The sequence below is a fragment of the Sturnira hondurensis genome, unplaced genomic scaffold (assembly GCF_014824575.4).
Source record: "Sturnira hondurensis isolate 20B ecotype Veracruz unplaced genomic scaffold, ASM1482457v3 Scaffold0016663, whole genome shotgun sequence".
NCBI lineage: Eukaryota > Metazoa > Chordata > Mammalia > Chiroptera > Phyllostomidae > Sturnira > Sturnira hondurensis.
The window spans coordinates 10,404,342-10,423,692 of NW_028089294.1; positions in this window are offsets into that span (position 1 = coordinate 10,404,342).

Here is a 19,351-nt window from a genome sequence, read left to right on the forward strand (position 1 = left end):
CTACCTGTTTGGGGTGGTCCATGAGCTAAGATGACGTTCACTTATTAAAGTGGTTTGAGAAAAATAACATGATATTTCAAAATGATATTTTGAAACCTATATGAAATAACATTTTGAAACCTATGTGAAATGTTCAAACTTATTAATAAAAGTTTATTAGAACACAGCCACAATCATTGGTTTACAAACTGCTTATGGCTGATTTCACTCGATGATGGTAAAGTCGAGGAGCTGTGACAGGGGCCATATTGCCCACAGAGCTTTAAATGTTTACCTTCTGGCCCATGACAGGAAATGTGTACAGGTGCCTGATGTAGAACAAGGAATGAACAGCACTGAAAATGATCAATGGGTAGGAAAATATATAAAACACCTTTCCTTGTTTTTTACTTTACTAAAATGACTAAAGCAAAAGTAACAAAATTAGATTGTACAATTTAAACATGTAGGAGCAAAAAAAAATGGCAACAACAGGAGAAATGATCGGGGAGTAAACAGAAGCACAGTAGTGTGAGGCCCTTACATTATACACGAAAAGATACGCCTTCGTCAGCTCAGACTGCTGTAACAAAATACCACAGATGGGTGGCTTAAATAACAAATATTTATTTCTCACAGTTCTGGTGGCTGCGAAGTCCAAGATTAATGTTGTGGCAATTCAATTCCTGGTGTGGACTCTCTTCCTGGTGTGCAGACAATATCTTGCTGTATCCTCACCTGTCTCTTCTTATCCCGTCTTGCCTGTCCCTTAAGGTTTCTTATCTCCACCCTCGGACTTAATTGCCTCTCCAAGGCCCTACCTCCAATTGCCATCGCATTAGGAATTTTGTTTCAACGTATGAATCTGAAAAAGGAGAGACACTAAACAGTCAGTCTATAGCAACAACAGTGGCTGTATTAATAGTAGGTAAATTACACTTTAAAACAAGAAATATCACCAGGAGTAAAGATAAAGGAGTCACATAGATAAACATATCAATTCATGAAGGCATATCAACCTTACACGTGTTTTTACCTAAAAACAGGACCCAAAAACAAAGCAAAAAACAGACATAATTAAGAAAAAAGAGATAAATCTACAATTATAGTTGAATATTTCAAAATTCCTCTCTCAATATTTAACAGGACAAATGGACAGAAAATCAGGACATAGAAGACTGAATAACTATAAATGGACGTTCATAAAATATCCCCAAATCAGAAGGATATACATTATTTTCAAGTTCACATAGTATTGTATATAATCACCGAGATAGACCATATACTGATTCATATCGCAATAGTTTTAAAGGATTGAATAAATAAAATTTATGATTTCTTGCTTTTAAAAAGTAAGTTTTTATTATAAGAAATTTAAAGATCAAAGAACTGTTCAAATCCTTCTTTCATCTGCACCCCTCCTTCCCCCCAAATATAATATTTTGGATAGAATCTTCTTTAATAGGTTTAAGAAGCCCATGTTATTTGATCACAAAATTCATCTTAAAATGATGCTATTAACTGGATTTTAAAAATTAGTATTCTATTTTCTCTTCCAGGTTATTTTACAAGTCAAGTGATATCTCACAACATACCAAAAAAAGGCCTCATAGCGAGAAAAATGTTTTAAAATAATAAATCAAAAGATAAATGACCCAAACTCAAGTGTTCTGAAAACCAGTAGTAGGCATTGTGTTCATGTTATTAATGCATTAATTAATTAATTTAAAATGCCTGAAAATTATTCTTTCAAATAATTGAAATATTTCAAAGAAATTATATCTGTCATCTCAAAGGAAAAGGGATACTGGTAAGCCAAGTTCCTTCCTAATTTAAGTAGGATTTATGGATATAACTCATGGTTCTTTTTCGTGTCATGCATACGGCTCTACAAAACAGCATTTCTGTTTGAGATAGAGAAATCTATCAGAATAAACCTAGTCGGCCTTGACATGAATACATAAGAGACTATGTAGGCATACAGCCTGATGTTTTTTTCACTAAGCCAGTCATGTAATGGTGCTTTAAGTACATATGGCTTGGTTTGGTTTCATTTCATGTCTGTCTTAATGGGAAAGGCCTCTCATGTCAACATCTGGTTTGGAAGTGAGATAGGAAATAAGTAAGCAAGTCTTGGACATCCGGGATCAAGGTCAGAGGTGTCGATGATCCAGGCACGGCTAGGTGGTTGTTAGGGAGTCCAGAAAACCAGAACACAAGCTGGAGAGGTAATGGAATCAAGACCTGGGCCATGAGAGGACAGGGCATGATCTGGAAGCAGTGAGTTCAGAAAGGCTGAATCAGTGCCCTCAAGTCCTAATAGAACAGGTAAGAGAGAAGTTTAGCACTCACTACAGAGCACACAGTAAAAAAACAGGTCACGAGAGTAAGTTGTGCGGATTAAGCACCACAATTTGCATTGAACTAGAGATCAGATTAGAAAGTAGTTTCTTCAGGACAGAACCTAGGATGGCAGGCCAGAAACTAGATGTGGGGTCCCACAAAAGAGAGTCCCCACAACCTACCCAAAGCAACCACATGTCAGCAAGCAAAATACAGACAAAATACGTTAGCCAGGACCATAAAGAATAGAATTATTAAGTTTCACCCCTGGGATGAAAATATACTCATTGAGCTTTTAAGTACAAGATCTGTCTGGAAGTATCCTGCCATGTGATATGAAACATAGAGGCATTTGTTGAAGATACAAGATATAAGAAACATTCCTGGTACATAGGACAGTGATGCCTCAGTCCCCTTCGAAGCAGGAACTTTGGGACCTCACATATTTCTTCCAGTCACCAGCAGCTGCCCCGTCATATTTTCCTGAATCTCATTGACAGTCTAATGTCTCTTTCTTTTGAAAGGTGGTTTTAGTTTTGGGAAAAGCCAAAAGTCATAGGGCATCAAATCTGGGCTACAGTGGGGCTGAGTCACCTGGGTGATTTGATGTTTTGCCAAAAAACTGCAGAAGACATGATGCATGAGTGAGCGTGTTGTCATGATGAAGCTGCCAATCACTAGTTGCCCACAGCGGTGGCCTTCTGACTCATCCAAATAGTTTCCATGGAGGAATGTTCAAGCTTAACACAAAATTCGATGCAGATTTGTTGCTTTATTGGCTCAGTCGTTTTGAATTGCAAGGCCACACAGTACACATGTCCACTCAACAGTGTCTACCACCCCTACTGACTAGTACAGTGAAGTCATCATTGCTCATGCATGTGTATTCCAGTGCACTCTCCTTGGCTGCCAGGTTCTATCAATGTTACACAAGCCATTCTTGCTATATTAACAATGGTTGGGCTTTTTCTGGACACACTCATATGTACAGTCTTTATGAATGTAAATCTTCACTTTCATCCACAAACTGACAGCCTGGGAAAGCAGGAAGTTGGTCTTAAAGCTGACCCCAAATGTGGCAAAGGTCGTACATGCAGTGTTACAGGAATGCACTATTTATTAAGGCAACTGGGCAACAGCAGCTGGACAGGAGGCACACACTGCTCCATCTCCCCGGTTGTAACCGAGTGGCCTCAATTTCCAGTAATTCACATTTTCAGGAACACAGTTCTCCTTTTTGAAATGTCTTAATATCAATTACTTGTTTCCAATATAAATACCTAATGTGTTTTTCTATCAGACTAGTTCATTATGGAATAATTTACATCAATTTCATGCATAATTGGTAGGTTTATAGCTGAAACATCAAGGAAAAACATCATCATTAAATGTTGATTCCTGATGCAAAACAAAATCATTTTTAATTCAAGCTCAAGCCCATGTTTATCAGGCCAGCGAGGACTGAACATTCTGTAATGATATCACACTGCTTCCCTGAGGGGTCTTCTCCTCCCTAAAAAAAAACTCTCTTCTCCTACTTGCTGGTTGCTGCTTCTAGCAGAATTTCTAGATACAGAAGATCATTCCCTTCCTTGTAAGAACAGAGGCTGGACTCTAAAACAGGGATCAGTAAATGATAACCTGTGGGCCACATACATCCCATGGCCTCTTCTGGTACAGCTCTCAACCTAAGAATGGTTATTCCATTTTTTCTTTTTTTAACATTTTATTTATTTATCTTTAGAGGAGGAGGGAAGGAGTGAATATCAATGTATGGTTGCCTCTCATGAGTCCCCTGCTGGGAACTGGCCTGCAACCCAGGCATGTGCCCTGACTGGGAATTGAACCCTGATCATGTGGTTCGCAGGTCTGTGCTCAATCCACTGAGCTACACCAGCCAGGGGGTTATTCCATTTTTAAAGAGTTGCCAGAAAGAAAAAGAAGGAAAATATTTCAAGGCGTGAATGAGGTGAAATTTAAATTTCAGTGTCCATTAGTGAATGAAGTGTGGAACACACCGGACTCATCTGTTTACACATTGTCTATGGCTGCTGTCATGTCATAACAAAGCCAAAAAAAATGTTGCCACAAAACCCACAAAGCCCACCAGCTATATTTACTATCTAGCCCTTTAGAGAAAACGTTTGCTGACCTAAGAAACTGCCTTGTTGCCTCATAGGCAGAGCAACAACATGTCACCCAGCAAATGCAAATGCCTTCTGCTTCTCATGCCTAATTCAAAGTCAAATATGGGAGTCAAGGCTTTGCATTAATACAGAAGTCCTCCACAAAAACACCTCTATTCTTCTTTCTAAAACTTCTGCCACCGTTCTTCAGACTCAGCCACTTGCTAAAAAATAGTTTTTCCACTTTTCTCCTTCTTTCCTTCCCTGCAGGGAGCCTGCCGCCCTGATTACCCTATTGAATCCTCTCTCTTCTTCTCTGTCCTCAACCCCCTCCAGATTTCTTCACAGCACTGACTGCACTGTGGACTTATTTTCTCTTTGTCTGTCCCTCCCACTAGAGAGTGAACTCAGTGAGGCTGGAGTTAATACATATTCTATTCACTATCATAGAGTACTCACTCTTTTTAAAGGATTTAGTACACTCAGCACTATATGTGTCTGAACATATGGGAGTTGCTTAATTAATACTAAATAAACAAATGAATGAATGAGCAAGCAAGTCAAGGCTACATGAACGAAGGAGGAAAGGCTTAAATAAGGGTTTTCTGAAAGCACACTAACCCCCACCCTAAAAAATCTACTTTATTTGAAAACTAAGGCTACAATTCACGGAATATTGACCAGCTACCAGTTACTGTGCTCAGTTCTTTGCCTCCTGTGGCTGCTGTAACAAATTACCACAAAATGAGTGGATTAAAAGAACAAAAGTGTCAGCTCTCACAGTTCTGGAGGCCAGGAGTCTGACCTCAAGGCATATGAATAGGGCCACACTCCCTTCTGGAACCTCTGGGGAGGTTTTTTTCTTGCCTCTTCTGGGTTCTGGAGGCTGCTGGCATTGCTCTGCTTGAGGCTCCGTCACTTCAGCCCCTACTTCCATCTTCGCCTGCCCTCCTCTCCTGGGTGTCTGTGTCTTTCTCTTTTCTGTCTCATAAAAACACTCATCATTGGATTGAGTGCCTAGCAGGTGAATCCAGGATCAGCTCATCTCAGAATCATTAATTTACTCATATCTGCAGAGACCCGTTTTACAAATGAGGTCACAGGCACAAATTTCAGGGATTTAGACATGGACATATCTTTTGGGGGCTACTAGTTAACCCACTACACTTACCATCCAGATGCCATTGCATTGATGATTTTATCAAAGCCCTCTGAGAGCGTTGGCAGTTCATGGTATTTCTCAGACAAGGAAATTCCAATAATAAAGTGGAAATCTGAGCAACTGAAACTCAGTCTGTTAGGTTTTAAGACTGTGCTCTTAACTGTTTTAGAATTTTACTGTCCACAAAGACAGAGCAACATTCTGAGCTGCTCGACCTATAGGTTGAACATACCAGGGTCCCAAGCCACCAGGACATCCCTCCTCTTTCTCTTCACCTGTTTCCATCCATATGGTCTACCTGCAGAAAGAGAGGCTCTTTCACTAGCCCTGTTTTTACTAGAAGACTCCCCATTTTGCTGGGGGCTGATCTAATACTAGTAGTCACCTCTCAAATTTAGCTCCTGTTCCTCTTTGTAAATTTTGCTTAATGCTTCATAATGTTCATGACCAATTAAATTCACTGCTTATCTACCACTGGTTAGTGGTGTACATAAGAAATTCTAAAGTGAATATTTTATCTTTACCTCGCCCTAATAATCTTATAAATGTGTGGACTCCTTTTTGAATTGGAATAAAACACACCAGGCATCTCACATGGTGACAAGGTAGTTGACGGGTGAGGAAATTCTCGTGTGGTCACTTTGAATTGGACATGCCCATGAACCTCAAGTAAATGTAAACTGTGAATTTCTTCACGCTCCTTCAAATTGCTTGACCCAAAACTCAAAGTTAGTTCCTTGTGAAAATCACCCTCCTCGTAACAGAATAATGTGTTTGCAAAGGCAAACAATGTGCTTCTTGCTGCAGCTGGATGGGGACTGTCATCTGTCATGCCAACTCCCAGGGAAAATGTAGTCAAGGCTCCAGAGGGTCAAAGGACAACCACCTGGAAATTTATGTCAGTTTTTATGCTCAGGCCCCTTCACTGCAAACAAGTATCACACTTCAATACCGCTTCACAATCAAAGACAACCTTTGACTTACAGTCCTATAGAAAAGGCAGAATGAAAAAGCAAGCTGTTTCCTCAGCCACACCAGCCACCCAGAGAGATGTATCCAGCACCATGTCACAACTGGAGATGACCATGACCATGGTCATCAAAGTCTCTGCCCGGTTGGAGTGTATGGACAGCAACAAGCTGGGCCTGAACATGGAGTAGCTGAAAGCACAGTTGGAGAAGGAGCTCCCGGGCTTCCTGCAAAGCGGAAGGGACGAGAAGGCTGTGGACAAACTGCTCAAGGACCTGGATGCCAGCGCTGACACCACGGTGGACATCAATGAGTTCATACTGTCCGTGGCTGCAATCGCATCCGCCTGTCACGTGTTTTGAGCAGAAAGCACTCAACGGATGCCCTACAGTCCCGGATTCCTGAAGGAGGGCACAGGGAGCAGGCCCCCAGTTTCCAGAAAGCTCTTGGCAGCAATTATTCTCTGGGCTTAGAGAGCTGATGGCTGTCTGATTAATAAAAGGCTTGTGAAATGAAAAAGAAGAAGAGAAAAGCAGCATTCACGTGAGACTCAAAACCTGTCCTGCACTTTAGTGAAGAATGAAAAGGCCTGTGTGCTCTGCTTTTACCTCTGCTGAGGGCTGAGCACAGGATGACTCCGAGGACAGCACACTGACAAGGTTTCACAGTTTTCATGTCATGTAATCCACACAACCACCCTTGAAAGCAGGCAAAAATGCCCTCATTTTAGAGTGGAGGAAATTGAGGCTCAGAAAACCCAATGACTTACCAAAGCTCACACTGGTTAATTAATTAGCAGCAGTGTAAGGTAAGTCAAAGAGACTCTCAAACACCAGGTTAACCTAAACCCACTTTTTTCCTGCTCCAGCCTGAATATCTAAACAAATGCTTTTAAAATAATGACATGCTAAACCTTACAATCAAGTTACTATAGAATTCTAGTAAGTCTGCAGTGACATGCTGTTTTCACTACAGACGACCGGGATATGACATTGTCTCCTTCTATTATGGACCCAGCCGGCAGCCTGACTGTCAAATACCCACTGGTGTGATCAGTTTAGCAAGGTCGGCTACTTGATTGCTATGAATAATTGGATGCCATTAATAATGGTCAGCTCCAGGATACAGGAAGTGGTCAAGCATGGTAATTGTATTTTGAATTCCAGCAGATTATTTCCTGGGGGGCAGGAAGACAACCACTATATGGGATACAGTTTTTTTCAAGTACAATAGAGATAATTGCTTCCCTAAAGGTGAGGGGGACAAGCCAAGGGCTCCCTTAATAACATGCATGACCAACCCTAGAAAGAAATATAAAGATCAACATTTTGTAAGATATCACTAATACTGGGGGGCCCAACTATTACTAAAGGACTTTTTAAATATTTTTTAAAATATATTTTATTGATTGTTATTACAGTTGTCTCATTTCCCCCCTTTACTCCCCTCTACCCTGCACACCCCTCCCACCCACATTCCCAACCTTTAGTTCATGTCCATGTGTCATACTTGTAAGTTCTTTGGTTTCTACATTTCCCATACTGTTCTTACCCTCCCCCTGTCTATTCTCTACCTACCAACTATGCTATTTTCTGTACCTTCTCGCCTCTTCTCCTCCTCCCACTCCCCTGTCGCTAACCCTCCATGTCATCTCCATTTCTGTGGTTCTGTTCCTGTTCTAGTTGTTTGCTTAGTTTGTTTTTGTTTTTGTTTTAGGTGTGGTTGTTAATAAATGTGAGTTTGCTGACATTTCACTGTACATGTTTTTTATCTTCTTTTTCTTAGATGAGTCCCCTTAACATTTCACGTAATAAGGGCTTGGTGATGATGAACTCCTTTAACTTGACCTTATCTGGGAAGCACTTTATCTGTCCTTCCATTCTAAATGAAAGCTTTGCTGGATAGAGCAATCTTGGATGTAGGTCCTTGCCTTTCATGACTTGGAAAACTTTTTCCAGCCCCTTCTTGCCTGTAGGGTCTCTTTTGAAAAATCAGCTAACAGTCTGATGGGCACTCCTTTGTAGGTAACTGTCTCCTTTTCTCTTGCTGCTTTTAAGATTCTCTCCTTATTTTTCATCTTGGGTAATGTAACTATGATGTGCCTTGGTGTGTTCCTTCTTGGGTCCAACTTCTTTGGGACTCTCTGAGCTTTCTGGATTTCCTGGAAGTCTATTTCCTTTGCCAGAATGGAGACATTCTCCTTTATTATTTGTTCAAATACTTTTCCACTTGTTGCTCTTCTTCTTTTTCTGGTATTCTTATAATTTGGATGTTGGATCGTTCAAAGATGTCCTGCAGGTTCCTAAGCCTCTCCTCATTCTTTTGAATTCCTGTTTCTTCATTCTTTTCTGATTGGATGTTTCTTTCTTCCTTCTAGTCGACTCCATTGATTTGAGTCCCAGTTTCCTTCCCATCACTATTGGCCCTCTGTACATTTTCCTTTATTTCACTTAGTGTATCCTTCATTTTTTCATCTAATTTGCAACCAAATTCAACCAATTCTATAAGCACCCTGATTACCAGTGTTTTAAACTGTGTATCTTATAGGTTGACTATCTCTTTGTTGCTTAGTTGTATTAGCTCTGGAGCTTTGATTTATTGTTTCATTCAGGCCATTTTTTGTGGGGGAGGGATCCAAGAGGGTACAATGTTGTTTTCTCCACTCTCTGCCAATTTGTCACTTCCCCCACTTCCCACAAGCAAATTGGGCCCTTCTGGTGCTGGTTCCCAGGTGGGTGGGCTTGTGTGAGCGTTCTCTCTAGGACCCTATTGGTCTCTCCAAAAAACTCTCCTGTGAGGCTGGGAGTCTCTCCTGGCACCTCAACCCCCACAGGTGTTTTCAATCGGTGTTTTGAGGCTTTATCTCTCCGCTCTGGGACCCTGGGTTGCGTAGTCTGTCTCGCTCCCCAGTTTTGCCTGGTTTATCTGCCTGCAAATGTGGGACTGCCCAGCCCACCAGCCGCCTTGTGGGCCTCGCCCCTCCACAACCTGCCACCTCACTGGGTCCACCCACTACCGCTTTGCCACGACCCCTCTCTCCTCGGCTGCCCAACTCCGCCCCTCCTACTGGTCTGGATGAATATGTCTACTTGAACTCCTTGGTTGCCGTACTTCCATACAGTTCAATTTTCTGTTGGTACTGGTTGTTTTATGTTTCTAAATTATTGTTGTCCTTATTTTGGTTGTCCAAGGAGGCACAATGTGTCTACCTATACCTCCATTTTGGATGGAAGTCTCCTTATTAAAGGTCTTTGATAGTTAAGTTTATTATTTCTGTGTTCAGGTTAACACTAGAGCTTTACATGTTACTGGGAGGAAAGGGGAGTCACTACCTAAACCTGTAAGTACCAGTGAGGTCAGATCAATGGCTAATTAGGAAATCTAATCCAGCTGATACTCATCTGAAAGGTTAAGCATAAATCTTTTGCTGTTCAATGTATATTAAATGTTCACAATATATTAAAGGCTATAAATACTGCAGAATAACTATATATAACAATACTATAATTTTTTAAAAGCTCTATCAAAAGAATGAAAGCTTTTGTAAAAATGTTCCAGAACATAATAATAAAAATGAGAAACTAAAGATATTGGTAAAAGGCATATTTTACAACCATGTGAAAAAAGAGAAACTGAAAACAATTTTTAGAGGATGATACAGACTAGGATTTGGGTAATAAATACACTAAAGAGCAAAAAAAATCAGAAGAATATAATCATTCAAAAGCAACAGGGCATGGTTTATCTCGACACCCATTAGTTATCAGATTCAGGTTTTCATATGGAAACTGTTTCTTAAAGTGGTAGCAATGGGAGCAAACAAAATTAAACTTAAGATGTGTCATAGCAGAGGTGTCAGTGATGGAGACACGGATGGGAGCACGGCATCATACCACAACTGCTTGAAACAGTAAATATTCAGCTCTTACTTCAATTGGCAGCTTTCTCATTATTTGGACCTACCTGAAGTTGGACTGTTTTTGAGCTTTTTTTCAAGGGTACTTAGTGTTCCCAGTGACTCTGAAGTAAAAACAGACAAATGGATCATAAACATACTATAAAACTCTCATAAGAAAACCTAAGGAGTAAGTTTTCATGATCAAGGGTTAGGCAACAGTTTCATAGATATAATACCAAAAGGTAGGTAACAAGAGGGAAATATATATTTGGTATATATATACACACACACACATATATATATAATTTATATGTTTCTCTTTTGTACATATATAAAAAGAGAAACATATAAAATGACTACATCAAAATAAAAATTTTTTATGCTGCTAGTGATACCATCAAGAAAGTAAAAAGGCAACCCTCAGAATGGGAAAAAAATATTTGCAAATCATACACGTGATAAAGGATTTGTATCTCAATACAAACAGTTAAAAAGCAGAGACAACACAAATATCCATCAACTGATGATCAAGCAAATAGAGTGTGGTATATCCATGTGGAGGAATACTATGCAGCCATAAAAAGCACTCACACATGCAACACATGTTTGACTCTTGAAAACATTATACAAGTGAAAGAAATCAGCCACAAAAGGCCACGTACTGTAAGAATTCATTTATGAGAAATGTCCAGAATAAGACTGTTTATAGAGAAAGACAGGAGATAAGGGGTTGTTTAGGGCCAGGGGAAGGAGACAGGAGGGAAATGGGAATTTAATGCTAATGGGTATATGCTTTCTTCTAGGGACAAAGAAAATGTTCTGAAATTAGATTATGGTGATGGTTGTACAACTCTATACTAAAAAAAAACATTAAATTCTATACTACACTTTAAATGGATGTGTTGTAGGCGTGTTAATTATATCTCAATAAATTCAAAGCTATTTTATAAAACAATTAAAGCAAAGAAAAATAGCAATAGGTATGGGCTGTTTCCCTAGTGCCAAAATAATTTTATTTTGGACAGAAGGTCCAGAAGGAGAGAAGCAACTTGTCCAAGGCCCCACATAGCCAGGCAGGATTCATAAGATTTTTTGCTTCACAAGACTTCCTAGGCCTCAGTGCACTGGGAAATGTCTTACACTTTATCATCTGACTCTTCAGGGAGTTGGGTCGGGGGTAGAGGCAGTATCTTTCCCCCTCAGTCACATGGATCCACAAGCATGTCCATCCACTGTGTACACTGAGGACGTTGTAATCTACAGGAAGTAGGCAATACCAATCTAGCAGCTGTCTCCTTTCCTGCACAATATTGAAGAACTACTAAAGAGTTCCAAAACCTGGGTAAGATCCAAATAGCTCCCTACAAAGAGGAAGCTTGAAAACTTTTAAGTATGGAAAAACTATATAAATAGATGATGGTCCATTCAAGAAATAAGAACCCAGAACACAGAATTCCCAGCCCTTAATTATGCCTCACGGGATAAGCAGGAGACTGAAACCAGGGATCAGAGGGTCAACTCTGTGGCTACTAAATTATTGCCTTTCCCTTATATGCAACATTCACGTCCTTCAACAGCCACCTTTAAGCCCACACAAAGCTAGAGAAGCAAAAAAAGAAGAAAAGACTCTCATCTCAGTTGCAATGCTTCCACAACTTCAAGCACCTAACTTCAATAACAGAAGACTAAGAAAATGCCTTAGGTAACAGTAGTTTCCTCACTTGTGCAATGGAGAACATGAACACCACCCACCCAGAGAACTCAGTGTAAAGGAGGTACAAATCCAAGCACAAAAGTGTGGCAGAGATGCGTGTGCGTGCCTGAACACACTCACACTTCAGGGAGGGAAGATGGAAAGGGGTTCGGGGAAAGCAATGGCTGAACATCAGGGCCTGGCAGCCTTTTAAAGGTTTTCCAGAAGAGGTCAGAGATCATACAGAGTTCTTTACGCCTGAAGAGGAAGCATACTAAAGTGGGAAAGTGGAATGGGTCTGCTAGTTCTCACTAATGCACTCCAGGCTTAAAAAGAAATTTAATAATTATAGACAATTTTCGTTCTTGTGCTGGCCCTTCTATTTGTAATGAATCTGTGTTTTTAAAGTTACCATTGCCAGCTTTTTGCTTCTACTTTAATTCTTTTTCATATCTTTCCATAAAATGTATCTTGAAGAAAGCACTAGCAAGCCTTGAGATAGGGTAACTCACTGGTAACATTTCCTTGCCAATTTCCGATCACTGAAAACTAGCCTGCGTGAGGGGAAGAGGAAAAGTAAGAGAGGAGGTCAGTAGTACACAGAGTCCATGTTTCATTAGTCTTCCCAGAGGCTGTGGGAATTGACTAATTACCCTACTCTATGGCTCTATAAAACAGTGTAGTCCAGCTGTGCCCTATTTAAGAAAAACTAAACTGATTTATAAAAATCAAAATCTATCAGGAGTATAAATAATGACATGAGCCAGAAGACATGTACATAGAAGGATCCAAGATAAGGTAACACTTTAAAAATAATGCTCTTCTAGATACTTAAAATACAAGTTTGCTTATACAACATGAATCACTCTTTTACCAAAACTCATTATTAAAGAACCCAAATTTATAAAAGCAGATACATTAGGAGGTTAGTGGTTACATTCATTAAAAATTTTTCATTAAATAGCATGCCACCTCCAGGTACTAAAAATATGATTTGATTTGCCAGCAATTGATTAAATGCAAATTTAGGGAAACACAGCTATTGTTAGAACTAAGTATGCCTATATTTGTTTTGTAGTTCTGTGGATAAATGGGAAAATTTAAGATCTGAATTATTAAGCAGCCATTCTCAGACTAAAGTGTATAATTAGAGTCTCTGAGTTTCTTATCCAAAAAATATCTGTCTATGATACATACTAATACACAAACAGACATAAATTACTCCTGCTAATGGCAGAAGCCTAGAAACCATGACACTACATAGTAGATAGTTCCAATATTATTTCAGCTCACCTTTTGGCTACATTTTATTTGCTTTAACAATACAAAGATTGGCATTTAAAATCTAATGTCTTATGTACATAAATTGAGTTCCATAATACTAAGCAGAATTTCTATGAGAAGTAGAAACAGGGATAGGACTCCAACACATGCTATGATATGAAGGGAATTCTTGAGAAAGTGTAACACAGGGAACCAAAGGTAAGTCCTCTGATTTTAACTGATAAAAGCAAAATGAAATAAAAAGATTTGAGGGACAGTAAACTACACACTGGTGTTATTCAAACAAACAGATTTCATGTTCAAGTGGAACCTCACAACATATCCATACCTTTAACCTGCCTTTGATCAACCTAGAACAGATTTTTATAAGTGCTCAAGATGAATTCATCAGCCAACTTGCATTTCTGCTTTGGGAGGCACAACATACGACAACAGACTTCTTCTGTCTACAAGGCCCGACTACTGAATGGCCCATAGGAGATCGTAGCCATGGTGTCTAGAAGCATGCAAGCATCATCATCTCCCAAAACACACTTTAAAACACCAGTTCAACAAGAAAAATGCACAGAGAAATTCCATTAAGGCAGATCATCTGAAGCCCAGAGAACTTGTATCTTGGAGCAATAGGGCTGAATGTTTGACCAATAGGAGCAATGTAACCAATTTAAAATGGAATATGTGGCCCTATTCCAGACAATTGCAAGACAAACAAAACACCGAGTTTCATGTAAAATTCTAATCTTGACTAAGAACTTTATCTTAGTAAAGCACTCCCTGTCCGATAATCAAGTCTGAAAAGGCTGAGTAAAAGGGAATATATTTCTTGATGAAATAGGAGCACGGGACCAAATAACACAAGGGAATAAAATTGCTTCTAACAATCTATTTAAAGATTCCATTAAGTAATGCTCATTCATTTTGAATCTTGATAATGGAGCTACATAGGAGTTCCACATGAATATAGAATGATTAAGAACAATGCTGTCAGACAATAAGTATTAAAGCAGGTTATGCTTGTGGAAAACAGATAAGAGACCTCTGGTGAAATAGAAACACTGAGACTGAATATACACACTGGGTATTCTATGAGAGAGGGGCTCTGGTTGAATGGAGATCTAAAACACAAAACAGTGCTGTGAATAGGGATGGCCATGTGTGTAATTTTTTTCAGGACAAATTGGCTGATTAAAGCTGTTAGATATTGTGATGATACAAAAGGAGAGCTGGTGAGAAAATTCACGAAGCTCAAATGAATAATAAAACTGAAAGTGAATAAAGATTATAACATCACTTCAAAAAACAGAGCTAATCATCATGTTCTTTGTGTCCATAGCAACTTTTATCTTAGCCTTTCAAAGCCTTTTACAGACTTACTGAATCGTGACTTTTATGGTTGCAAGTGACCACAAAGATAATCTAGTCCAAACACATAGACAGGCTTCTATCTCCTCTACAGCATCTCCCTCACGCAATCAGACAACGGATTGGAATATTCCAGTAACCTCATTTCCTCCTGAGTTCACCATTTCAGATTCATGTAAAGACGGTCTGAAATATTTTCATTTGTCCTTTTCTTTGCATTGAAGCAAAGAGCGAAATTTCTCATCAGTCAGAGTTGTAAATCAGTGAGTAGGGCAAGAAAACAGGAGAGCACAACCACAAAATCTGTAAGATAGAAAATACGTAAGTGGTGACTGAGTTTGCAGACCTGAGAGTGTTTGGAATCTAAGTCTATTCGATGTTGGAGGATTAAGAGCCGAAAGAAAGGAAGATCTTTCTCAGCTCAGGATCCTGAAAGGTCTCAGAAATTGTGATAATTCTGAAAGTGAAGTACAGATTGTGGTTATAAACCTGTGGGGGAGGGGCTGAAACTCTGTATGAGGAGAAGCCAGACCTCCATAATGCTTCCCCATCCTGTAGAGCTAAACAATTTTCCCACATAGAAGATTCATGTCTTTAATATTATACTAAGGGCCTGCTATGTGCCAGGCATTTTTCTAGGAACTATTGCTATGGAAATGAACAAAACACAAATTTCTACCCTCAGAGAGTTTATATTCAAAGAGTTGAAGGAAGAAAGGAAGGAAGGAAGGAAGGAAATTAATCACAAAAGAAAAAAAATAAAGCAGGAATGAAAAACAAGAGGGTAGTATGAATTATCTGGATCGATTGTAATATGATAGGAAAATATCCAAGATTTCTGTCGGTGACAAAGTAACAGGTATCATTGACTTCACTTTGGTTTTTGTTTATTCATAATTAAATAAAGCATGCTAAATATGTTACTAAAATATTTAATTTTGTTAAACATTCAAGGCTACAGACCCCTTATTTTCTATTCACTGATCTTAGGTTAAGAATTAAGGACCTCTGCTCTAAGGAGGTCCCTGAGGTAGAGAGATTAAGGGGCCAGTTTACCCATCCCCAAATTGATAAGATGTACTATAGTTCTAAGTTCTTTCTACAGAGTTTAACATATCCCTGGGGAAATAGGATTCTTTTGATGAAGTCTGGAAGCTGTAAATATTCTGAGGTTATGTGGAGTTAATCAATAGAGAACTAGGTATTTCCAGAGTCGCCTTCATTAAAACCCCCAAACCATACGGTCTCCCGGAACAGACCTGCTTCCCCATTGATCCGTAATTCAGGCCTTAGATGAGACCCCCTGCAGGCTCCCTGTGGGCAGGCACAGCTCCCACATGCTCTACTGGCACCAGGCTAGCTCGGATCACAGCTTCCCGAACCAGAAGAATATTTCTTTGCACATCAAGGTATTTAAGGATAAATAAAATCAACTTTCTTTTTTATCAGTTGGGAAGATTCTTGATCTGGGCCAATTTTCATTTGTAAATATCAGGCCATCGTAACCCAGATAATATTATAAATAGTCATTTGGGGGAGATGTTTAATGTTGTTACATGGGAAGGGCAGAGGTCCTACCACAATGGGTGAGCTGCTTTCTGTCTAGGATGCCAGGACACCCACCTACTGTGTCTGTGCACTGGAAATAATTGCAAACCTTCTTTCCACAATGCACCAGACCTTCTGGATCTGGCCCCCGTTGACTCCTCCGATCTCATTTGGGGCCACGATCCCTCTTCTTCATTGAGCCACAGTGGCCTTCTTTTGTTCCTCAGACAGATCACATTTTCCCACCCAAAGTCATTTCTTTCACTGTTCCATTTCTTGGATTGTCATTTAATGTGTCAACTTGATTGGGCTGAGGGATGACCAGATAACCGATAGAACATGATTAAGGATGGCTCTGGAAGAGATTCCTTTTTGAATCGGTAGTTTAAGTAAAGAAAATTGGCTTCACAAGTGGGCATCATATGTCCAGCGAAGGGCCGGAATAGGACAAAATGATGACAAGCACATTTGCTCTCTTGCTTGACTTGGCACACCCATCTTCTGCCCCTGCACATGGGGGTACCTGGTTTGCAGGCCTTGGGACTCAGACCAGAACTCACACCAAAGACTCTGCTGGTTGTCCGGGCTTCAGGTTTGCACTGAAATTGCACCAGTAGCTTTCCTGGGTATCCAGCTTGCAGATGGCTGATTGTGGGACCTCTCAGCCTCTATAGTTGTGTTAGATGATCCTTCATAATAAATTTCTATCATCTATCTATCTATCCATCCATCTTATTGGTTCTGTTTCTCTGGAAACCCCAATACCGCCTTCTCATCATTCAGGTTTTAGCTGTCACCATCACAGGGAGGCCTTCCCTCCTCACCAAACTAAGACCACTCCATCCTCAGGCCCCCTGTGTGTCACATTACCTTACTTCACGTTCTTCAGAGCACCAGGCTTGTATGAGATTCTGTTTCTTGGCTTACCTTCCCCTGTCTTCTCCGTGAGAACACGGGCCTTCTTGGTCCTTCCTACTGCCACATCCCCAGCTATCAGAAGAGCACCCAGCACAGGGTACGCACTTCGTATACACGCGTGTGGTTCAAGTTAATGTTAAGTAACTATACTCACTTAACAATGAGTCAGTGGTGTTGCCCGCTGGCCAAGTTCTTGTAGTTAAACCATGAATCTGACATGACAGGTCAGCACATGTGCTCACAGCCCCAGAAGGAAACTCCCTTCTGGAACTGAAGTATACCAGGAACACTCAAAATACTTTATTCTGTGCCATTTAGTTAGACCATCGGCCATCCCCACCTACCATGGAAAGGTGGGAGGAAGAAGATGCAGTAGAATTACATTCCAAACTATAATACAAATACATTAATTTGATAGAGAAAAATGCCATTGATACACTGACACGCACTCAGAATCAGAAGGTATCATAGAAGACACATGACTTTCTAAGGCAGGCAGACTCAGGTTCACTCCCCAGTTCTTCCATCTCTGTTATGGACTGAATCGTGCCCTCCCACCTAAACTCAAATGTTGAAGCCCTATCTCGCACCCCTACCCCATGACTATATTTGGAGATAAGACAATTAAGGAGGTCATTAAAGTTAAATGAGGGCGTAAGGGTAAGGCCGTAATCCATCGGTACTGGTGTCCTTTTAGGGACAGAAACGGCACATATCTCTCCACGAACACACAGGAGTGAGCATCAGAAAACCAAGAAGAGCCGTCTCACCAGAATGCCGCTGGCATCTTGGTCTTGGACTTGATCCTCCAAAACCTCCAGAAAAGAAATTTCTGTTGTTTAAGCCCCCACATCTGGGGCAATTTGTTACAGCAGCCAAAGATGACTAATTCAACTTCTAAGCACTGTGGCCGTGCACAAGTTATTAAATTTTCTAACCTTAAAAAGCCACAAGACCAAGAAAATGAACCTTATTTTGCAGGGTTGTTGGGGGGCCTAGGGATAGTTTGATGCAGTTTCAAAATAGGGACTCAGAAGTCATTCTGGAGCCCACTGTGGTTTGCAAGTGCACACTGATTACTAAAGATATTTGTCTACAGAAATTCAATTGCATGTTATTCCTGAAGCTCACTTGTATCACCTGTTTGGGCCTCTGTTTCCTCATGAGTAAAAAGGGGAAACTGGCCTACATTATTTTAAAGACCCCTCTGAGTCTAGGTTTCTATGACCTGCTCCACCTTGAAAGATAAGGCTACTGGCACACTGTCTGTGTATAGCTGCTTTGGGGATGTTTCCAGGCGACATCGATCTGCGTGGACTAACCCATCCTCTCTCACCTGACCCCCACCGACCCCACCTTCTCATCAGTTGCACACATTTACAGGTTAGCCACCCAGAGTTAGCAGTACAGTCTGAAGCAAGGAAATCAGGACAAGTTTATGGCTCCCAACATCCCCAGACTTTAGTCTCTCAGCCATACAACCTGTTCTAGAACTACAGACTGGAGGGTTGATATTAGCATATAACTCTTGGGCTTCTGTTTATTTTGTCATGGGGAATGTACTGTGTCAGGGCGATAACTTATCTTTCACGGCTCAGATCACCATCATTGCACCAGAAAACCTGTTTTGATATAATTGAGCCCACCCCTGTGTGAACTCAGTGCTCAACACACAGGAGATTTAGATGGTGTCAGATCCCAGTGGTGCATGCAAAGAGTCCCAGTGCATGGGAAAGGCTTGCAGAGAGTTTACGGGTGCTTACATCTCAATCCCGAGTGCGTGAGCAAAGAGAAAGGCTGGATTCGCTGTGCGTGTTCATTGAAATACCCCGAAGGATCTGCTTTTCTCTTCTGAAAATAAGATGGTGTTAACTGGGTTTTTTTTTTCTGAAGGCTTGAACTTGCTTAGGAAGCATTTGGTCAGACAACCAGATGGATTTGTGTCCTTTCTGATAAAACACAGAATCATGTCCTACGCCCTGCGGAAGTCTCCAGTCTTCTCTTGATGTGATCGCAAGTCAAAAGTGTGACTATATGAAAAAGCACATTTGGTCCCTGACATGTTCCCA